This window comes from Mytilus galloprovincialis, chromosome 14, assembly GCF_965363235.1.
Source record: "Mytilus galloprovincialis chromosome 14, xbMytGall1.hap1.1, whole genome shotgun sequence".
In the NCBI taxonomy this organism is placed as follows: domain Eukaryota; kingdom Metazoa; phylum Mollusca; class Bivalvia; order Mytilida; family Mytilidae; genus Mytilus; species Mytilus galloprovincialis.
The window spans coordinates 28,570,160-28,591,479 of record NC_134851.1 but is presented as its reverse complement, the minus strand read 5'-3'; the positions used below and the strand labels follow the sequence as shown (position 1 = coordinate 28,591,479).

The window sequence follows — 21,320 nt, the reverse complement described above, 5'->3', positions numbered from 1 at the left end:
CTGTTTCACCAAAGTATATTTTTTTTTAAAATACTAAGAATTGTATTATTACATGCATAAATTACCTGAGTCGTATTTTGCACTAGTTTTGGCAGGAATTCAGCTTACTTTGTGAAAAATCATACAGAGTCAAGCAAACAATACACCGAAGAGGATATCACTGCCATGCTGGACTTTTTAATTGACAACATATATGTTGAATTTGGAGGTTTGGTCGTCCAACAGACTATTTGAATCTCAATGGGTACCAATTGCGCTCCTTTACTTGCTGATTTGTTTTTGTATTCCTATGAAGCAAAATTTATCCAAGGGCTTGTACAGAAAGGAGAAAATATATTAGCCCAGTCTTTTAATTTTAAGTTTCTGTATATTGATGATGTACTGTCTCTTAATAATAATAGATTCAGTAATCTCTTAATAATAATAGATTCAGTAATCTCTTAAATTGAATATATCCAAGTGAACTTGAGAAAAAAAGATACTACCGACACAGATAAAACTGCTTCATATTTAGACTTTTTTTCTCGAAATGACTACTGATGGTAGGTTAAATACCAAAGTTTATGACAAACGCGATGATTTTAATTTTCCTTTAGTCAACTTTCCATTTCTGTGTAGCAACATCCCAGCGACACCAGCATATGGAGTATATGTGTCTTAATTGATACGTTACTCTAGAGTTAGCTCAAAGTACGTTGATTTTGTTGAACAAGGAATACTGTTTTTCCAAAAGTTGCTAAGACAGGGCTATGAATCAATCAAATTAAGGTCATCACTCAAGAAAGTTTACGGTCGCTATCATGAGCTGATTGGCCAATATAAAGTGTGTCAGAAATCATATCTGATATTCTTCCTCTGTCATAATAACCTTCCATCATTACCGAACTAAACAACGAAATAATACGACGGGTGCCGTATACGGTGCAGGAAATGCTTACCTTTCCGGAGTACCTGATTTCACTCCCGGTTTTTAGTGGAGTTCGTGTTGTTTTTTATTTCTTATTTTTTATAACTGTTGATGTAAATGTCTTTTGGTTTTGTGAGTCTTTGTTTACTCATTGGTTTTGATTGTTATTGTCTTCGCACTACTGTTTGGAATATTTCGGCCTCAATGCTCTTCAACTTTGTACTCGTTTGGCTTAATAACTATTTTGATCTGAGCGTCACTGATGAGTCTTATGAAGACGAAACACGAGTCTGGTGTATAAAATTATAAGCCTGTTACCATTGATAACTATTATGAGAGAAACATTGATGATGGCTCTATAATATAACATTGCGAAAAACAATATTTGATTATTTTTTTGGAGTTAACTACTAGCAACCATAAGTTTCGTAAATTCACATAAAAATTATGCTGAAACTACATTTCTAGATGTTCATTTATTTAAAAGTAGAAGATTTCTAAATTAAAATATATCGAATTTGAAAACACACTTTTAATCCACCAGTTTATTTTTTACACCTACATAGTGTCATATGAGACATGAGTTTTCCGTTTTATCAAGGGAGAGATTATACGATTCACAAGACACACACAGTATATACATAGTAGATATTAGAACAAATTCTTACACAACTCAAAGGAAATTTAATTATAGATTATCGTTGATCATCTCAACAATTGATTTTCTCGCGTGAGCCTGTACGGTAGTTACACTAAATGATAACACCTGATTCAAGTTAAAATAAACATGTCATTTCATCTATTCTGCATTTATCCTAAGTTTTATCTTTGTATTTTTAGTTTGTTGAGATGACCAATGATAATCTGTGTATTGCTATTTTACCTATGACGACGGTGTCTATTTCATGTTCATGTCAATTTTATTAGCAACGCCACGTGCCTACTTAGTTTCTAGCGATAATTTTCCATCTCAAGCGAGTAGCATGATATGAAAAATTATCAAAAAAAAAAGATCAAGGGAAAAAATGCATAACATAGCGATAAGAGGGAATAAAAAGATAAAGATACAGATAACAATATAAATGAGACAAGAACAAGGGATAATTTCTATTGAGACCCCAAAAAAAATCCTTTAGGTTTATCAACCAAATTTAACTCTGGCATAAGAAAACTTGGAACAAATATAATCAAGCATTGCCATATATTACAAAAAGATGTGATATGCAATAAGATATTCACAGAGAAAACGATTATAGCATATACAACATTTTGCAGATCAGCTATAATCAACTAAGATTAAAAATTAGAAAATATAGGACAATCCCTGGCGATGGCGAGTCGATATTTAAAAACCGAGTTTAGAAGGTAAAGAAATGCCGTCGAAACACTAAATTAGTTCGGGATTGATTCAAGTAATAATATCAACTTATCCAGTCAGTTCCAGAGATTTCCTAGAATATATTGAAATACCCTCAGGAATGAAGTATTTTCATTCCTTAATCTGGTGAAGAAACGGTTGATATGTATAGCATACATCTGTTGGCATAAAAGGATGATGGGTTCAATTTTAATATTCATTGGATTGATGCAAGCAATATAAATTTATCCAGTCAGTTCAAGCGAGTTTCAAGATCAAATTAAAATACCCTTAGAAATGAGGTATTTTTTTCCTCCATTTGATAAAGAAACGGTTAATATGAATTACATAAAGATGTTGGAAAATAGGGATGTTGCGTTCCATTTTAAATTCCTTCCATTCCTCTTCCGGTCGTTGTTGAAATTCCTGGTGTTGTGGTTGCTATTGGTGTTGTGGTTGCTATTGGTGTTGTTTGTGTTATAATGGTTGTTGGGGTCGTCATTGTCTCCGTCATCGTTTGTATTATCGCTGGTGCCAGGACCAACGCCATCGCCATCATTGCCATCATCGACATCATCGACGTCATTGATGAAAATTGAGACGCAACTAGAATAACCGCAAAATAAAAACACAATAAGGTACTGTACATAAAATGTTCGCCCAGATTTCACATAAATCAACTATATGTTAGAACTATTTTTAAATATCCTTCATTAAATGACTTATATACAGACCGTATAGAATATAATTATGCATTATCTACAGAACGATCCTGTACTTTTTTTATATATACCGGATAAAAAAATTGATACACAAGACGCAACTTTCGTTTAAATAAATAATCATCTGTGACGCTTGAATAAAAAAAGGAACCCAGACAAAATAAAGTTATAAAGCTATGAGAACCAAAACTGTCGATAGGTGTTGCCAAATACAGCTATGAATATCTTTTCCTGAGAGTGTGAGTTGTCTCATTGGCAATCACACCACATCTTCCTATATCTATGAACAGCTTTTCCTGGCAAAAAAATCTTTAGTACTTTGCAAATTTCAATCCTATGTAAACGGTTAGCTTCTTATTATAAACATAACCAAGATAAGTCATTTCAAACTGAAAGTGCCGACTACTCTGCTGGCGATTCGATAAAACCTCGACAAGCAATTACATTTTCACAGTTATATACTAATCTTAGTTACCAGGATAAACTCGAGACACGCGTTTTGTCTACAATCTACTCGTTAATGAAGATCGAATTGAAAAAGTGAAAAAAAGATTACATAATGGACGAAGTTGTAGAGCATTTAAAACCAAAACTTCAGTAAGGATTTACAAAAAAACAGCAAAGATTGTCTATCAGATATCCATCTGAATCAAGCATACATTTTTAAAGAAATTAAAATAGTTTCGTAAATGCAAAGATTTTTATCTCTTGTACTTGTTTCGCGCAGTCAAAATCACTTACCTGTTTGAAGTTGAATAGCAATCATTAAAAAATATTAAAAAGTATAGATATGAAGAAAAAAATGAAAACAACAGCTGACATTAATTACACATGTTCGAAGAAATTTTCTGGATTAACAGTAATCAGGAACGATCAAAGAGGAATGTTTGTAATCCAAGAATGTATACGAACCGAAACAGTTGAAGCGCTATACGATACAAAACAAAAACAAAAACAAATAAATTATACAATAGCCAAATCAATTAAAGGTCGACATTGGCTAAGATAATGCGACTTTAGTTCCTTATAACTTCGCAATTTTTAAGCGGCAATTTTCTGACTACTGAGCTGAAGATACCCTCGATGACCGATCGTCCACCAGTCAAGATGGGTTATCGTTCGTCTGGCGTATTAAATCATAATCCTGGTAACTTTGATAACTATTTACTCCAATTCCAAATTGACTTTTAGACATGACCAGCATTAGTATACATACCAAATGGAACTCCAAAACTCCCACCACCACGTGTACGTGAATTTCCTGTCTCTGTCATGTCTGTATCTGTAGAAGATATTACGATACGCCTTGGCTCTTCTCGATTAACAGGCACTGGTCGTGGTACTGGAAGAACAACACGTCTGATATTTTCTCCTGAAGGATTGAAAACTCCATTTTCTATTTGTCCTCTACATTGATAAACGCAGCATATTACACAGAGCACGAAAATAAATATTCTTGGACTGGAAAACTGCTTCTGAAATATAAAAAAAAAAGAAAATTTGTAATCAAGTTAAATATCTTAACTTCAGAAATAACATTAAAATTTTTTCATGTAAATTTGAAATATGGATACAGAGTCGACAGCAGTTAAAAATCAAAACATTGTCAAACATAGAACAATTACTACAACAGATCAAATTATCTGGAGGTTGACCTCGGTGGCCGGGTGGTTCGACTTCTGTATCACTAGCCTGTCAAAACTAATGTTGTGATTTTGCATCCACCAATCTAATCCATATTAGCTAGAAACGAACGTGTTTTCTACCAAAGAAAACTTAAGGAGGCTCGCGGGTATAAGATTTTCAGAAAAAAAATAAACATCTATTTTTCATTACAAATTTTATTTATTACCTTAAGTAGTTGTTACTTTATCATATGGTACAAAAATCATTCCAAAAAATCAATACGTGTTGGCCCCAGGTGACAGGTAAAATGTAGATATCATTGAAAAAGCTCCAAATTATCTCCCTTTGGTGCAACAATGCCATTTTTTGGCATAAAAATTGAAATATCTTTTTTAACTCATCGGTGACCTATATTTGTTATTATTGTTTTCGAATAAGCTGTACATAAACTAAATAATTGTAAAATTTAAGCAATTTCTGTAATTTAGTTATTTTTTAATTTCGATATTACCTATATTTTTCTATTAGTTCAACAGAAAAAAAGGACATTAACAAAATTGTATGCTTCTTTGAAGGCAGATGGTGAGCGTCAATGAACGGTGACCCCATTTTTCTATTTAATTTTTCTATTAAGTATAAGATAAAGTTCATTTATAGAAAAATAAAGGAAAATCCTATATTAAATAAAAAAATTGATTTAGACCCGCGAGCCCCCTTAAAGGGTTCTTTCTTGATAGTTCGGCTTTCCCAATCACTAAAATCTGACCTCAATGCAATAGACAATAATGATAAAAGAGGCATTTAACACAAACAAGGGGAGACAATTAATTAGGACATCTACTTACATGATTAACTCGACATCCTCCTGCCAACTTGCTAAATACTTAAAATGAATCCACTTTCACAAGATGCCAATAATAAATAATCATTTACAACTTATCAATTTCCAAGTATGTTATATTTAGTAGATCCATTATTAAAATATGCTAACCAAATTAGTTTTAAGCTGGACAATAGTTTCAAAAAACAGTTGAGTGTCTTATTATATGTTCACTGATAATTGCTGACAAATTATAGCCTGTTCAATTGTGAGACCAATATGCTACGTACATCATTATTTTGACAAGCAAATTCAAAAGATTATTTGTAGACAGCAAATAAAAATTCACAAAAATATTAATTCAAAAAGGAAAGTCCCTAGTCAAATGACAAAATAAAAAGCAAAAGTACACCAAGCGATTGTTATATTCCTGACTTGTTACAGGCATTTTACTATGTATGCAATGGTGGATTAAACCTAATTCTATAGCTATATATAGCTAGTCCAACCTCTCACTTGTATGACAGTCGCATCAAATTCCATTATATTGTATAACGATGTGTAAACAAAACAAAACCCAGATATAATAGGTATATATATAAATGTCAACTATAGGGGCAAAGCAGTTAACATTGTGTTATTATCTCACTCACTAGTAAACAAAAACATTTATCATGTCACAACAACACTATGGCGGGATGTACAAAGCCAAGACCTATGTAACAAAGAAACACGAAAAGGCAAATAAACAAAGCATATTAGCAAATCCCCCTTTTTCTATTTCTAGATATTATATATAACTTTTTTGTCCGTTCAATTTTTCGCGGGATCGATTTTCTTGTGCTTGATACTTAAGGACATTTATTTTGGGTTTAAGAGTCAAACATTTATAAATTATAATTTACGTTTCCGTTTCAAAATAAATAAAAGGAATTGTACACGAGCTAGATATTTTATGATTTCGGGTTTATCAAGAGATGAGATTCATTTTAAGAGCGATATTTAGAAAAATGGTTAATCCGAGGGATATAAAAATGTGTTTCAGACATTGCTCTGGTAGGACCGATAATTAAACGGCAATCGGTGGGTATATTTTTTTCTTATCTCGGAAGTTGGGACGTCACGAGCTTGATTGATTAAAATAAATATTTTTAGTTAAAGCCAACTAGTGTACAAATCTTGATATTTCAAGTAATTTTTTCTGATGATTTTTTTATTGTAAATTCAGAACTGCTCAGGATTGGCGATTTTGTTCGCAAGTAATGCATAACAGTTTGTTGATATTAATAATAAAAAAAAAGAAGTTCTGGTATGATTGCAAATGAAACAATTTTCCACAAGAGACCAAATGACATATAAATTAACTACTATAGGTCACCGTCTGGCATTCAAATATGAGTAAATATAAAAACGAAGATGTGGTATGATTGCCAATAAGCAACTGTTCACAAGAGACCAAAATGACACAGACATTAACAACTATAGGTCACCGTACGGCATTCAACAATGATCTAAGCCCATACCGCATAGTCAGCTATAAAAGTCCCCGATATGACAATGTAACACAATTCAAACGAGAAAACTAACGGCCTTATTTATATAAAAAAAAAATGAACGAAAAAACAATTATGTAACACATAAACAAACGACAACCACTGAATTACAGGCTCATGACTTGGGACAGGCACATACATAAATAATGTGGCGGGTTTAAACATGTTAAAACCCTGGCGAGGACTCCAAAATGCGACTGTCGAACAAGTGAGAGGTTTGTCGCTATAAAATCAGGTTTTATCCACCATTTTCTACATTGGAAAATGCCGGTACCAAGTCAGGAATATGACATTTGTTGTTCATTCGCTTGATGTGTTTTGTCATTTGATTTTTCCATTTGATAAGGGACTTTCTGTTTTCAATTTTCCTTGGAGTTCAGTATTTTTGTGATTTTACTTTTTATCACATGATCAGTAATATAAGACAAAGGAATAGGTCCGATAAGGGCCGATTTTGGCCTCAAATTTCAGGTTCATCTAACGAAAGATTTTGGACACTTTTTAAACACTTAAGTGTCTATTACAATTGATTCGATTAATCTATGTGAATGATTTCAACTGATTTAGTCATTAAAAAAGCCCCAATTTAAGCTTAAATATGATAAATCTATCAATTATGCCAAAAACGTCATTTTTCCGATGGTTTTTGTCAAAAATGAAAGTGGCCGCATCCGTGTTCATCCTCAACCTTTATATATGTTATGTATTATAATCAAATACAACTTACATTTCAATATTATGAATGAACACGAATGCGGCCACTTTCATTTAAGACGGAAACCGTCTAAAATTTAACTAAAATGCTAAAATAATGAAGATTTCGGTAATTTAGCATGACTTAATTATGCTTGTACCCGATATATGTGCATTGTATTGTCACAAACAGCCCATATTTATGTAGCAGAGGCATTCTTCTTTCCAATAAATAGCTAAAAGATTACATTTTCACAATTTTGTAAAACTGCTATATTTTGGGGCCAAAAGGTGTCTTACTGAACCTACTCCTTAGAACTGTACACATCTCAATTGTATCGTGTACTTGGCTTGGGGACTATGGTAAGCACAAGTAAAGAGAGACGAATAAACTGTTCTTCTAATAAATTTTTATTACATGATGACCATGCTACTGCATTGGCAGACGACAACTTACGTCATCATACTAGCTAAAACATGTTCTACCTTTTCCGATATAATAGATATATTGTGTGAGGCAGTCCCGATAACCAGAAGACCCAAAATAGGAATATAACAACTGACTATACGCTGTGTATGCAAATAGTATTAACACTTTTCACAGTTAATCATTTTAAAAATTTACTGAACAACCGAAATAATTTCAACATTTATTGTTCAGTCATGTCAAATCAAGCTGTATCAGGACCGTATTCTGCAAAGTCAATTACAAGATAAAAAAAAGCAATAATTGTGTCAAACAAAATATAATGCAGACGTATGTCGTTTAAAAAATAAATATCATTAATGCGCATTTTAACTTTAGGGTCAATATTTTACTTTCATGTAGGACATAAATAATCTTAAACTATCGAATCATCACCTTTGTCGGTGTTTGTTATCCTCGAGGGAAAATCCAACTAGTTGTTAATACTTTTACATATGGTGTGATTTGTTACATGTATACATTTTGATAAGTTGTATTAAAATCAAATGAACTACATTAAGGTGGTACCCAACACTTTCACTAAAATTAGTTTGGCTCGTTTAATTTTCATAAAATTTTGACAAAATATTCACTTTGACCCTTAAACAAAAATATAAAAATTTCAAAAATTTCGAACCAACCGTTTTGTCAGAAAAATTACACTGGTTATATAGAAGTTTGACAAAAATCAATTTTGATCATTGAAAAGCTTAATATTCTTTTTACAACACAACGTAATTAAAACGTTTAGCTGACTTTACAGAGTTATCTCCCTGTAGTGTTAGGTACCACCTTAAATAGTTCATACATATTACATGACTCATATTACCACCCCATTCAATCAAGGTAAGTGAAGTATACATGTACTCGCCCTAAACCAGGAATCTGATGTTCAGTAGTTGTCGTTTGTAAATATGGTTCATAATTGTTTCTCGTTTCAAATTTTTAATATAGATAAGACCGTTTGTTTTCCTGTTGGAATGGTTTTACACATGTCAATTTTGGGGCCCTTCATAGCTTGCTGTTCGGTGTGAGCCAGGGCTCCTTGTTGAAGACCGTATTTAGACCAATCAAGGTTTACTTTTACAAGTTGTGAGTTGGAGTAGAGAATTGTCTAATTGGCACTCATATCACATTTTTTTTTTTATCTACCTATGTTCAAGAATCATAAATCGATTGCGAAAAAAAAACAAATATAGATTACAAACTAAAACTGATGGATCATGACAGTTATTTTTTCTATTCGTTCCCTTATTTGACAATACCTCACGTTTGATTTATCGCCACATGTTATGAGCATGTATGAGCGAGTATACAGCTCGTTGTATAGTATATGTTTATCTTCTATGTGGGAATATATAATCAATTTACAACTATTAAGTTGTCTTATCTACTTTGCATATCATATTTATAAAGTAAAGCAAACTTTATAGACCTTTATATTATTGATACTGCTGCATTGTCACCCTATTTTTTTGGTTGATATATTGTTGGTGATTTAACGCAACTTTTAAGCGCCACTTTATGGAGCAAGCTGGAGATCCCAGTAAAAATCTCCGACCTCCAATAGGAACACTGACAATCATAATGAGTTAACATTGGAGAAGAGTGCATCCGCACGAGCGAGATTCAGACTCACAACCTCCGTGGTATCTTTTACGGGTTAACAAAGTCATATAATTTCAATATGCTTCAGCCAAAATCCCATCCTCCTTAGATAGATTTGCGATTCACATCCGAAATACGAAATATTATATCAAAGAAAGCACAAGTAAGAACATAATCATTAATAGCATAGATACAACAAAGAATACCATTTAAATAATCCAACTAAAATTAATTCTACACAAGTATCAAAGTATTATAGTTTCCAATGGGAGTAACTCTAGTATAAAAAAGATAAGTACATTATAAATAGCATATATCACAGGATGTCTCGTCCTGTCAAAACAGTATTTTAACAGGTCATTGATTAAGGTAGATGGTGAGTCTAAATTAAAATCCTTGAATTTTGAACAATTTGTCAAAATTTTGTTACATCATGTACATCATGCCTTTTTCAAAACTATAACGAAAAGTATGGGTCACCAGGCGTTTTTTCAGGCTACAGGTTCTGCCAAACTGTATAGACAATGCATGGTTAAACCAATTTTGAGTGCTATAAAAACAAGAGTGCACACGCTGAAATGTCTCGCCTTCTTTACTAATTATTGATATTATGTTGATAGTCCTAAGTATAAAGCTTTATTAAAAACTGTCACATAAACTTAGCATTAACCAAGATAACTAAACAAAGACCAATGAACCATGAAAATGAGGTCAAGGTCAGATGAACCATGCCAGGCAGACATGTACAGCTAACAATGCTTCCATACAACAAATATAGTTGACCTATTACTTATAGTTTAAAAAAAATAGACCAAAACACAAAAACTTAACACTGAGCAATGAACCGTGAAAATGAAGTCGAGGTCAAATAAAACCTGTGGGACTGACATATAGATCATAATATATTTCCATACACCAAATATAGTTGACCTATGGCATATAGTATTAGATAAAAAGACCAAAACTCAAAAACTTAACTTTGACCACTCAACCATGAAAATGAGGTCAAGGTCAGATGACATCTGCCCGCTAGACATGTACATCTTACAATCATTCCATACAACAAATATAGTAGATCTATTGCATAAAGTATGAGAAAAACAGACCAAAACACAAAAACTTAACTATAACCACTGAACCATGAAAATGAGGTCAAGGTCAGATGACACCTGCCAGTTGGACATGTACACCTTACAGTCCTTCCATACACCGAATATACTAGACCTATTACTTATAGTATCTGATATATGGACTTGACCACCAAAACTTAACCTTGTTCACTGATCCATGAAATGAGGTCGAGGTCAAGTGAAAACTGTCTGACGGGCATGAGGACCTTGCAAGGTACGCACATACCAAATATAATTATCCTATTACTTATAATAAGAGAGAATTCAACATTACAAAAAATCTGAACTTTTTTTTCAAGTGGTCACTGAACCATGAAAATGAGGTCAAGGACATTTGACATGTGACTGACGGAAACTTCGTAACATGAGGCATCTATATACAAAGTATGAAGCATCCAGGTCTTCCACCCTCTAAAATATAAAGCTTTTAAAAAGTTAGCTAACGCCGCCGCCGTAGCCGCCGCCGCCGCCGGATCACTATCCCTATGTCGAGCTTTCTGCAACAAAAGTTGCAGGCTCGACAAAAACTACACCATTTATTTCAAGGAAAAAAATATGAGACGATAGGTCTAATAGTATGCTTTCAGATAAGAAAAACATACAAATGCGCTCACCGGTCTCGTCGTTTAGCTATACAATAAAACAAAGGTAAATTCACAACATATTCTATTATAAAAATTACTTTATTTCAGTTATCTCCCGTCATACAATGAATCTAAGTTATCTCACCTTATGTGGCAAAGTTATAAAAATGAAAAAAATCACAAAATTCTGGGATTGTTTTGGTTGAATACAGCCGTAATTATAATAAAGCATATAATTTTTAATATCAAAGCAAAAAGTCTTGCAAATGAGTTGCATACTACTCACAAAATGCAAATTTTAGTAAAAACCTAGACCGATTGTTATCTGCTTTCTCCAGATTTAAGATGAAGGAAGACACCCACACCACCTTAAACTGTAAAGGGAGTTACATTTTTTGATGATGTGATGTTATCTCTAGTTTGTGCTGTTTTGTTAAGCATTTTCTATTTCTATGTAGCAAAATTCCAACAGCGCCTGTATATAGGTTAAATATATATGTTATAGAAGGTAATGTATTCTAGAGCATTGATTTTTTATCATACTTTTCCTTGATAATCGTTTACTGCTTACAAAGAAGTTTTTAACCAATAATTACTAGCTAGGACGTTAAATAAAAACCTTCCAAAATGCCATCTTCATTTGATTGAACGTTATGAAATATCTGTTTCATTGAGGTCAACGGAATGAATGCACTTGTCAATGCACGAATTCCACCCTTGCAATTGCAAAACAAGCTAACGTTAAGGCAGAAAGTGAACCAAACACATAAATTGAGACTGCAAAGCACGAACCAAATGAAAAACTCGAATTAATTCAAGTGCCCTTTAACACTGGTAGTTAAACATGGTAGTTTCGTTTTAGTCCAATGATTATTAATGTTTTATAAAGTTATTGACCACAGCAAATTGATTGATGATATTTTCAAACCCCAATCCTAATTGATTGTCAGTTTTCTCATCGAAGGTCGGTAGTTTTCTACAAGAAATCCGGCTTCCTCCAACAAAACAAACTGGCCGCCGTAACATAGCTGAACAGTGGTGCTTCAAAGTGGCGTTAAAAACACCAAAAAAAATAAAATAAAAATAAAATTGATATGCTATTTATAAAACTTAATCAAGTGTAACTTACCATTAATAAGTGTGCATTTATCAGCATGTCCTATTGATTCTCACCATGAAATACTACTATTCGTATTTTATTGAGTTCGGTATTTTTCCTTATACTTATTTACCTTTAAATCGGTTACATGACAAGGATATACATATTCCATCCATATGTTTAATTAAGTTATTTTCATGTCAAGGTTGAACACATTAGCGAAAGACATTTGGTTTATTTTTTTTATAAATTGATCACTAAGGAGCTATTGAAATCAGACAGTAAAAATACATTTTTTGGGGGGAGAATGTTATATGTGTACGTGTTACCTTTTACTGAATAACAAAAGTGTACAAGTTTCTGTATCAATTAACAAATACAATTATATGTGAATACTTGCTAATTAATCCAATATTGCAATCCTTTCACACAATTTTATTTTGGAATTTCTAGTTGTTTATTTCTTTGAACATTTTAATTCGAGCTGCTGGTAGTTTGTGTCATATTAGTATCTCTTCATATGATTTATAGGAAACATAACATCTTCTTCTGAAAATCAGCTATAAAACATGTCAATCAAAACACTTCATCAATACAGTCAGTGTCTCTTCATTACTACCTGAAGAACCTCACATTTATAATATACAATATCTAAATAGTTCAATCACTTGATTAAATTATTATACACTTTTTTTATAATGGTTTACACTATTCTTATTATCTTAAACTGAGACGTGGTAATCAGCTTATCGTAGAACAATGAAATTAGCAGATACTAAGGAAAGTACACAACCTCATTCGTCAAGACCGACATAATTTGTGCAAAAACGAAAAACCATGGAATGAAAAGCTAAACACAATAGAGGTTGCACTTTGTAAATGCAGCTGTTTCTTTTCTCAAACCACGCCTCTTTTGGGGAGATTTAAAATATTCATAGAAAATTAATTTTGTTAACATACTGGTTCCCAGTTATGAACTCTGTGGTCCATCTCATAAAGACATAACTTGGGAATGTCACCAGTAAATATACATGTGCATATTGTATATATTGAAATCTGTGGTAACCTTTTATTTGAGGTAGGGGTAGTTTAGAAAAGTAGTGTTAGCTTAAACTGTGAGAAGTTTAGGGCATACACGTTGAAAATATGCCGCACAGCCCTATATTTTGAAATTTGAAAAGAAATTATAGTGCATATGAACTTTCAATTCTAGGATAAGATTTTATTCAAAACTTCATAGTAAAAGTGGTACAGTTTTAGCCGTAAAAGGAGTTCCTATATTAAACTGCATTGTTTATATTTACAGAAATGCAACCTATAAACGTATGTTTCTCAATATTCAGTATCCACGAAAATATCACTGAATATTGAATCAAGTATAATTTTATATGGTATGGTTGCCAATGAGACAACTATCTAACAAAGTTCAAGTGAAGTGGATGTAATCTATTAAAGGCAACCGTGCGGCCTTTAATAATGAGAAAATCTATATCAGTATAGTCGGCTATACAAGGCAGAGACACAAAACTTTAAAACAATTTAATTTAGAAAAACTAACGGTCAAATATCTGACGAAACAATTTACAAAAAACAAATATGACAGACAAAAACCAAAGAAACCACAGACCTACAGGCTTGAAACAGCAGACAGCCACATACCTCAATGAAATAGCTTTACAACAACATCGAACAAAAAATAATAAACAATGGTTAACTAGCTTATCAATCTTTTTTTAAGAGAAAAAAACTATAGAATAAAAAGGTAACTGAAAAGGGTAGCCAAAGCCATTTTTTTTAAATAATAAATCTTCATGTTACCGTTTGAAAAATAATAAACCTCTCATACAAGTGAGAGGTTTAGCTAGCTTAAAATACAGGTCTATTCCACTGTCAAAATAAAGAAATGCATGTACCAAATCAGTTATAATTATGACAGCTGTTATGCAATCGTTTGATGTGTTTGAGCTTTTGATTTTATCTTTTGCCTAGGATTTTTCCGTTTTGAATTTTCCTTGGAGTTCGCGGTAATGTTGCTATTTTATTTTTTAAAATTATTATTCCCAGTATTCATTTATTTATTAAGCTATGCAAGAAATTATATAAGTTTGTCTCTCGGAATGACAAATTATACAAAAAAAGATGTTTAGATAGCAGCCAAAAGCAAAACAGCCCGTCTTCCTGGTATATGTTCATATTTATTCATGATCATCACAGCGGAACTTGAACCATAGGTGAAACAAGACATATATTGACAGTTATTTTTGTAGTTGTGATTATGCAATACATGTCGTTTAAGGAGATTCAGAGCTCATGGGTATACATTTACAAGCCGATTCTCAGTCAGGAACCTGTTATTCATTGCTTATAATGTAATTCGGTATGTCATGTACTGTTTCAATTGTTATTTAAGCATTACTAAGGTTGTTCGGGTCTTTATTTGAATTGATTTAATTATATGTAATTTATGATGAACTATGACATATTAATCATATATTACAAGAACTTAAAAATTGAGAAAGAAATTTGGGAATGTGTCAAAGAAACAATAACATTACCAAAGAGCAGAAAACAGCCAGATGCCACCAATAGGTCTTCAAAACAGCTAGATAAAATGGTGTTTAAGGGATGTCAGTGTTAGTCGGTCTGTTGCATCTATTAATGTTGAAGTGCTACATTCATGATTAGATATAACTTAACCTTAAACATGTAATTATGTTATAAGGTTACTGGATATTTCTCATCGTTTATTCACCCTATAATATATAAATTAATAACATCATACCACTAAATCTAACTTACCATTATTTTTAAACGGTATAATTCTTTGATTCAAATATGAAATAGTTCTTCTATAGACGCAAATATTCGGCTTTATTGCCTTCTCTTATGTTATTGTTTATCCGATCACTTTTAGAACAAGGCTTTACTTTTGATAACTATTTACATTATATAACCACAGTTTGAAATAAGATATTTTTTATCTAGGTGGTACATTTGTATACTAAATATAAATAGGACAAGTATATGTTGTTTTTTGCAGGGGCGATTAGGTGAACATGTCATTTTGGGTAAAATTGTATGCCACAACTAATAAAATATCTTTATACCAAGTGATATATCTTAGAATGAATATATTGAGATGCAGTATGTTACATGTCGTAATGTGAAAAATAAGGGGGATATCAATAAAAGTACAAAAGCTCATTTATGTGAGGGCAAAACAAAAAAAAGATATATTATCAGTCTAAACGCATATATTTATAACTGTTCGGATTAAGGTTACGCTCGTTTATTCGACCGTCTGTCCCGCTTTATGTAAAAGTTTTTTCAGATTAAAGTTTAAGTCAATGCAATTTTCGTTAAAGTTGAAGTTCATTTAAGATTATACTTAGTACAAATGTTCATTAGCTATGATTATTTTAAAGCCACTTTAGTGAATTTACCCCAATTTCACGGTCCACTCAACGTGGAAAATGATAGTGCGGGTGGGGCATCCGTTTACTATGGACACAATCTTGTTTTATTTTTATATATAATGAAATGACCTATAAAGGAAATATTGACAAAAAACTGCATGAAAAAAATGAATTCAATACTATAAAATTTCATGCATCAGGAATGCTGAAACCCGAATAGTTGAACGCTAAGGGTGTATACATACCACAATATGACCAAAATGGACCTAAAAATAATAGCCAAATCCATATAATTTTTAAATAATAAATTTATCTTGGTTCCCTTCAGTATATGTTTTTAAATCAAAATCTGGTTTAAAGTATACATACATGTATATATTACACAGAACGAAGATTACCTGACAAAGTATCAGAAAGACGGAAAATAGTGTAAGATGTTTAAGAAACAGCCAGAAGGACAACATCCTTGTATAGTTTCGTGATCAACAGGTGACATTCATAATCTTGACAGTGGAAGTGAAAAAAAGGTTATATATTGATAGTTTGTATTTTTGTTATACAGAACAAGTGTACGTGGGTTTATTTCAGGGGCAATAAGAGGAACCTGTCATTTTGGGTAAAATTTTAAGTTCTTGTTTACCACAACTAATGAAATATATAGTAGTCAAGTGATATATTATAAAATGAATATATTGAGATATAGTATTTTACATATTGTAAAGTACAAAAATTAGTAGAGGACACCTTAGAGATTTTCCCCCAATTTCACGGGGCACTGAATATGGAAAATGATAGTGTGAGGGACCCATATACTATGGAAACAATATTACTTCATTTTATTATAAATTGACTTATATAAGAAAAAAAAAAACATTGACGTGCAACTGCATGTAAAAAATAATAAATACTCAACTATACTAAACAGTACTATACAATGTAATGCATCCGAATCGTTTCTTGGGTTAACTTTCACTAGGAAAGCTAAAGGCCGAATACTAGTAGTTGAAAGCCAAGGGTGTATAAATACCGAAATGCAATTTAGTTGACAAGCAATATGACCTAAATGGAACTAAAAATGATCTAAATTTTGAAATAATATATTTATCTTATCTCACCCTTAAGCTTGATTCTCTACAAATAAATGTTTTAAAATCAAAATCTGATTTAAAGTATACATATATATTGCACTGGAAGAGGATTCCCTAACAAGGTGTCTATCAGAAAGTAAAATAATATAAACTGCTTATTTGTTTGCTAGTTAAGGGATTGTATTTTCAATAATTAGGACCGAGCAGTCAAAACTGTGTAAACATACGTACGTTACAGACCTACAACACAAGTAATGAAAAAAATATACAAATACATCTTGTGTTGAGCAAAAACCCGAAAACAAACGGCCTGCAAAAGATTAAGTCAAACAATTTATTTTAAACAATACCAATATGTGCATTCTTAACAACATTCAAAGTGAGCTTTCCCTAAAAAAGGTCGTCCCAATTATTATCTCAGATGTTATGATATTGTAATTATTGTACTTATTCATGGTGGCCTGATTTGTGTTGTGTGGCCTGATAGTTGTTTACAGAATATTCTTAGAAGTGTGCAGTTTAGAAATCACTGGAACAATCACAGAATGATAGGAACTTTCCATTTGACTTACATAATGATTCCAGAATGATCCTAATAAAAGATTCGTTATATAAACTTCTACATTTTACTAGAAACTTCCGTTGTAACTTTGTAGGACGTTCCATTCCAGAGTGTTCTAGAATTTTCCGTGACAACTTTATATATACAGACACTAAAGTTAAACTCGCAAACATACACTTAGACTTAGACATCGATAGACATTAATATACATAGCATTTAGATCGACACTTTTATTCTACAAACAACATCATACTGGGTTACGACCGTAGTAGTGAACGTAATATTCAGATTGGATTCCGAAAGATATCCGGATACAGATAAAGATAAAAGATTGGACTCATATTTTAACAGTTAAGTTGACGATTTTCTGTGTTACGGCCAGAAATTACCTTTAAATTGTAGCCAACAATAGACACAAATCAAAATTGTTAAATTTTATTATTGATTTGTGTCTTTTGCTGGTTATATTTACAACGTTTCAGGTTTCAACCATTGTATTATTAAATGTTGTATATCCGGGTATCGCTTTCATATTTTAATGGTTTTCAATTCAATTTTGTTTAAAGTGACATGTAAATAACAATAAGAAATCCACATAGTTGAAAAAGTTTAAGTAAAACATAATAGTTTTAATTACAATGACATGGAAAAAAACAGTTAACGTGAACACGTACAATTCCAGGAAGTTTTTTTGTATTCACTATTTAACTAAATTGTAATCGTTATTCAAACAAATTAATCTAAATGTTAATCTAGGAATTATGATAGGGAGTTTTATGCAAAAAGACTCATCAGTGACGCTGAGAAATAGTTAAAAGCCAAACAAGTACAAAATTGAAGTGCATTGATGACCCAAATTTCCCAAAAGTTGTGCTAAATACGGCTAAGGTTAATAATGCCCGGCATAAAAAAAATCCTTAGTTTTTCGAATATTTCATACTTTTAAGAACAGCAAATTTACAAAAATTACCATACAATAGATGTTCAGGTCAACACCGAAGTGCTGACTACTGGGCTAGTGATACCCTCGCGAACGAAACGTCCACCAGCAGTGACATCGACCCAGTGGTGTAAAAGTACCATGCTTATAATTCAATACATGACTTTCCTTTTTTTCTAATTTGCCTTGGAGTTCTATATGTTAATCATACTTTTATATACAAAACAATAAAAAAAAATCCAAATACAATATACAGTAACAAAATGATAAACTTGCGCGCTATTAATACGTTATATGATATATTTCAATTTAGAAAAATAATACATTGGACGGAGTATAACAAATTATCTCTCAACACGACAGCTAAATTTTGATATTAAAAAACACGAGCCTTACCGAGCTTTTCAGATGAATGTTAACTATTGAAAGTGTTCAAATATACACGAGTTATAGTGGTGGAATCTGTTTCTCTAATGATTTTTATTCTTCCATTTCAAAGATTTGCAGAAAGTGTGTTCTTTATATGTGACATCATCATGCATGGTCGCCTTTTGTCAAGACGCCAATGTAAGAAATTCAGACGAATCAAAGAAAAGTTTACGTCATAATTACATTTCTGCTAATCATTTGTCGAGAAAAGTTTTTCACAATTGGTTGGAAAAAAGTTCCAAAAAAAAGAGAGAGAAAAGGATAATCAATTCGCCGTTTCAGAATCTAACGCATCCTGGGTAATATTTTCAAAAGTGTACACCACAACGTCCTGATTGGTTAAAAATGTCATAAACAATGGAAATTTAACTAATGACGTGGCGGTATTTTCATTTTGGGGTACGAACAATGAAATAACCCATGATTCTTTAGATTCTTAAACGGCCAATTGAGTACGTGGAAACTAAATCCATTGAATAGCCCGAATGCAAAATATAATAGAAAAGCGATTGACAAAATCATGATGCACATACACAAAAGATTGGCCATTGGAATGATCCGAATGCATAATAACAAATTATAAACCACCAAATTAATACAGATGTACAAAACCAAAACGATGTCCATTTGGGAAATGAATTAAAGCACCCGCAGTTTATGAGTGTGTGAATCTATATTTAGATACGATTATAATCGTCTAACCTGTTAATGTACAGATTTCGTCTTTTGTTTTTATTTGACATGTTTGTCGGATGATACATGCATGGAACGCTTAATCCGAACCCAGTGTAGCTCCTTTTGAATTTCATGTGATTCCCGTGGTTTTTTTTTTTTAATTTCATGCGTCCGACGCGCTTTTTTAGATTTACTATCATCAGGAACGCATAAAGCCGAATATTTGAAAGCCAAACATTTATAAGGACCGAAAACGTTGAAGAGCTATAAACCACAAAGGACCTAAAGCATAATATTCAAATCCATCTAGGGTCAACTTTGCTTAAGGGAGTCGAATCTTTAGTTTTTGTTATAGATAACCAACGATAATCTATAAATATACAGTCCATTTATATCAATATCAGGGAAAAGATAAAAATATAAAGCAGACCTTTTAGTTTCAGTAGTGCTTTTACTGTCTTGTTCACTGGGACATATGAGATGCAAGCACTCACTAAAAAAGATTGTCGAGAGACAGGACGTCATTCATACATCTGAAGTAACGAACACGAACAATTCACCGTTTCAGAATCTAATGCATTCTGGGTAATATTTTCAAAAGTGTACACCAAAGCGTGGTGATTGGTTTAAAACGTCCTAAACAATCGAAATTCAACCAATGACGTAACGTTATTTTCATTTTGGGGTACGGACAATGCAATTACCCATAGTCCTTTAGATTCTGAAACGGCCAATCAGTACACATAAGAGTGTTACAGTATCGATCTATAAAACTAAACAAAGATGTTGTATTTCAAAGAAATTTGAAAGAAATGATACCCTTTGACAAGAGGAACATTTTATGAAAAATCTGGAAAAAGGACAAAAAGGGATCAGGTTTAACCAACCATCATGTTATTGAGTCTTTCGATTTCTTATAGGTATGAAGTAAATCCACTTTTTAAATGTTTCGAGGGCATATAGCCTACGTTACATATACTCACATATTAAAGATGGCATTAATTTTACTCCACAAGATGTCTATTTAGATAACAAGTGTCCCTTCAGTGATGCTCCAAGGTTAAACAACATTTCAGAGCTTGAGTTTTAAAGTTCTGTAATAATTCCCAATTTTACAGTGTATGCTTTGCTGAGAACCACTCATATATCACATTGAATTTGTAATCACTATATACCAGGTAATTTTGATAGTATCTTTTCAAAAGAATAATTTTACAACACTACTGTAAATTCAGAAATTATTGAGAGTTTTTTATTATTGTAAAAATTGCGACAGAGAGTGTTACATAATCGATCTATCAAACTAAACAAAGATGTTGTATTTCAAGTTGTCCATCACTTGATGATATCATCGGTGTATTTGTGTTTACATGATATCTGTTTCATTCGAGACACATTGCCGAGTTTTATTTCTAGACAAGACTTACTTGCATACGATATTGCATTATAATATTTGAGTTCTTGTTAAATAACCGGATCCGGTTACTTAAAACATGGTTATCTATTACTTTTTCATTAAGTATATTTGATTTAAAAGTAGGAAAAGACCACATGTCTTTAATTTTTAGGATCACAAAATCTACAAAAATGCCATTTAACATAATTTTTGCGCATTGTGATGAAGACTGTACTTTGACCTATACTG

General features: G+C 32.1%; 1 long non-coding RNA gene across 1 annotated transcript; it reads right to left on the bottom strand.

Annotated features, from left to right (window-relative positions):
- Positions 1 to 2,462: 2,462 nt before the first annotated feature.
- Positions 2,463 to 12,692, bottom strand: LOC143058297 (uncharacterized). Its single transcript, XR_012972990.1, has 3 exons — positions 12,596 to 12,692; positions 4,203 to 4,461; positions 2,463 to 2,870 (listed from the first exon to the last, which is right to left on the bottom strand). It is a non-coding gene; the product is annotated as an uncharacterized LOC143058297 (long non-coding RNA).
- Positions 12,693 to 21,320: the final 8,628 nt, after the last annotated feature.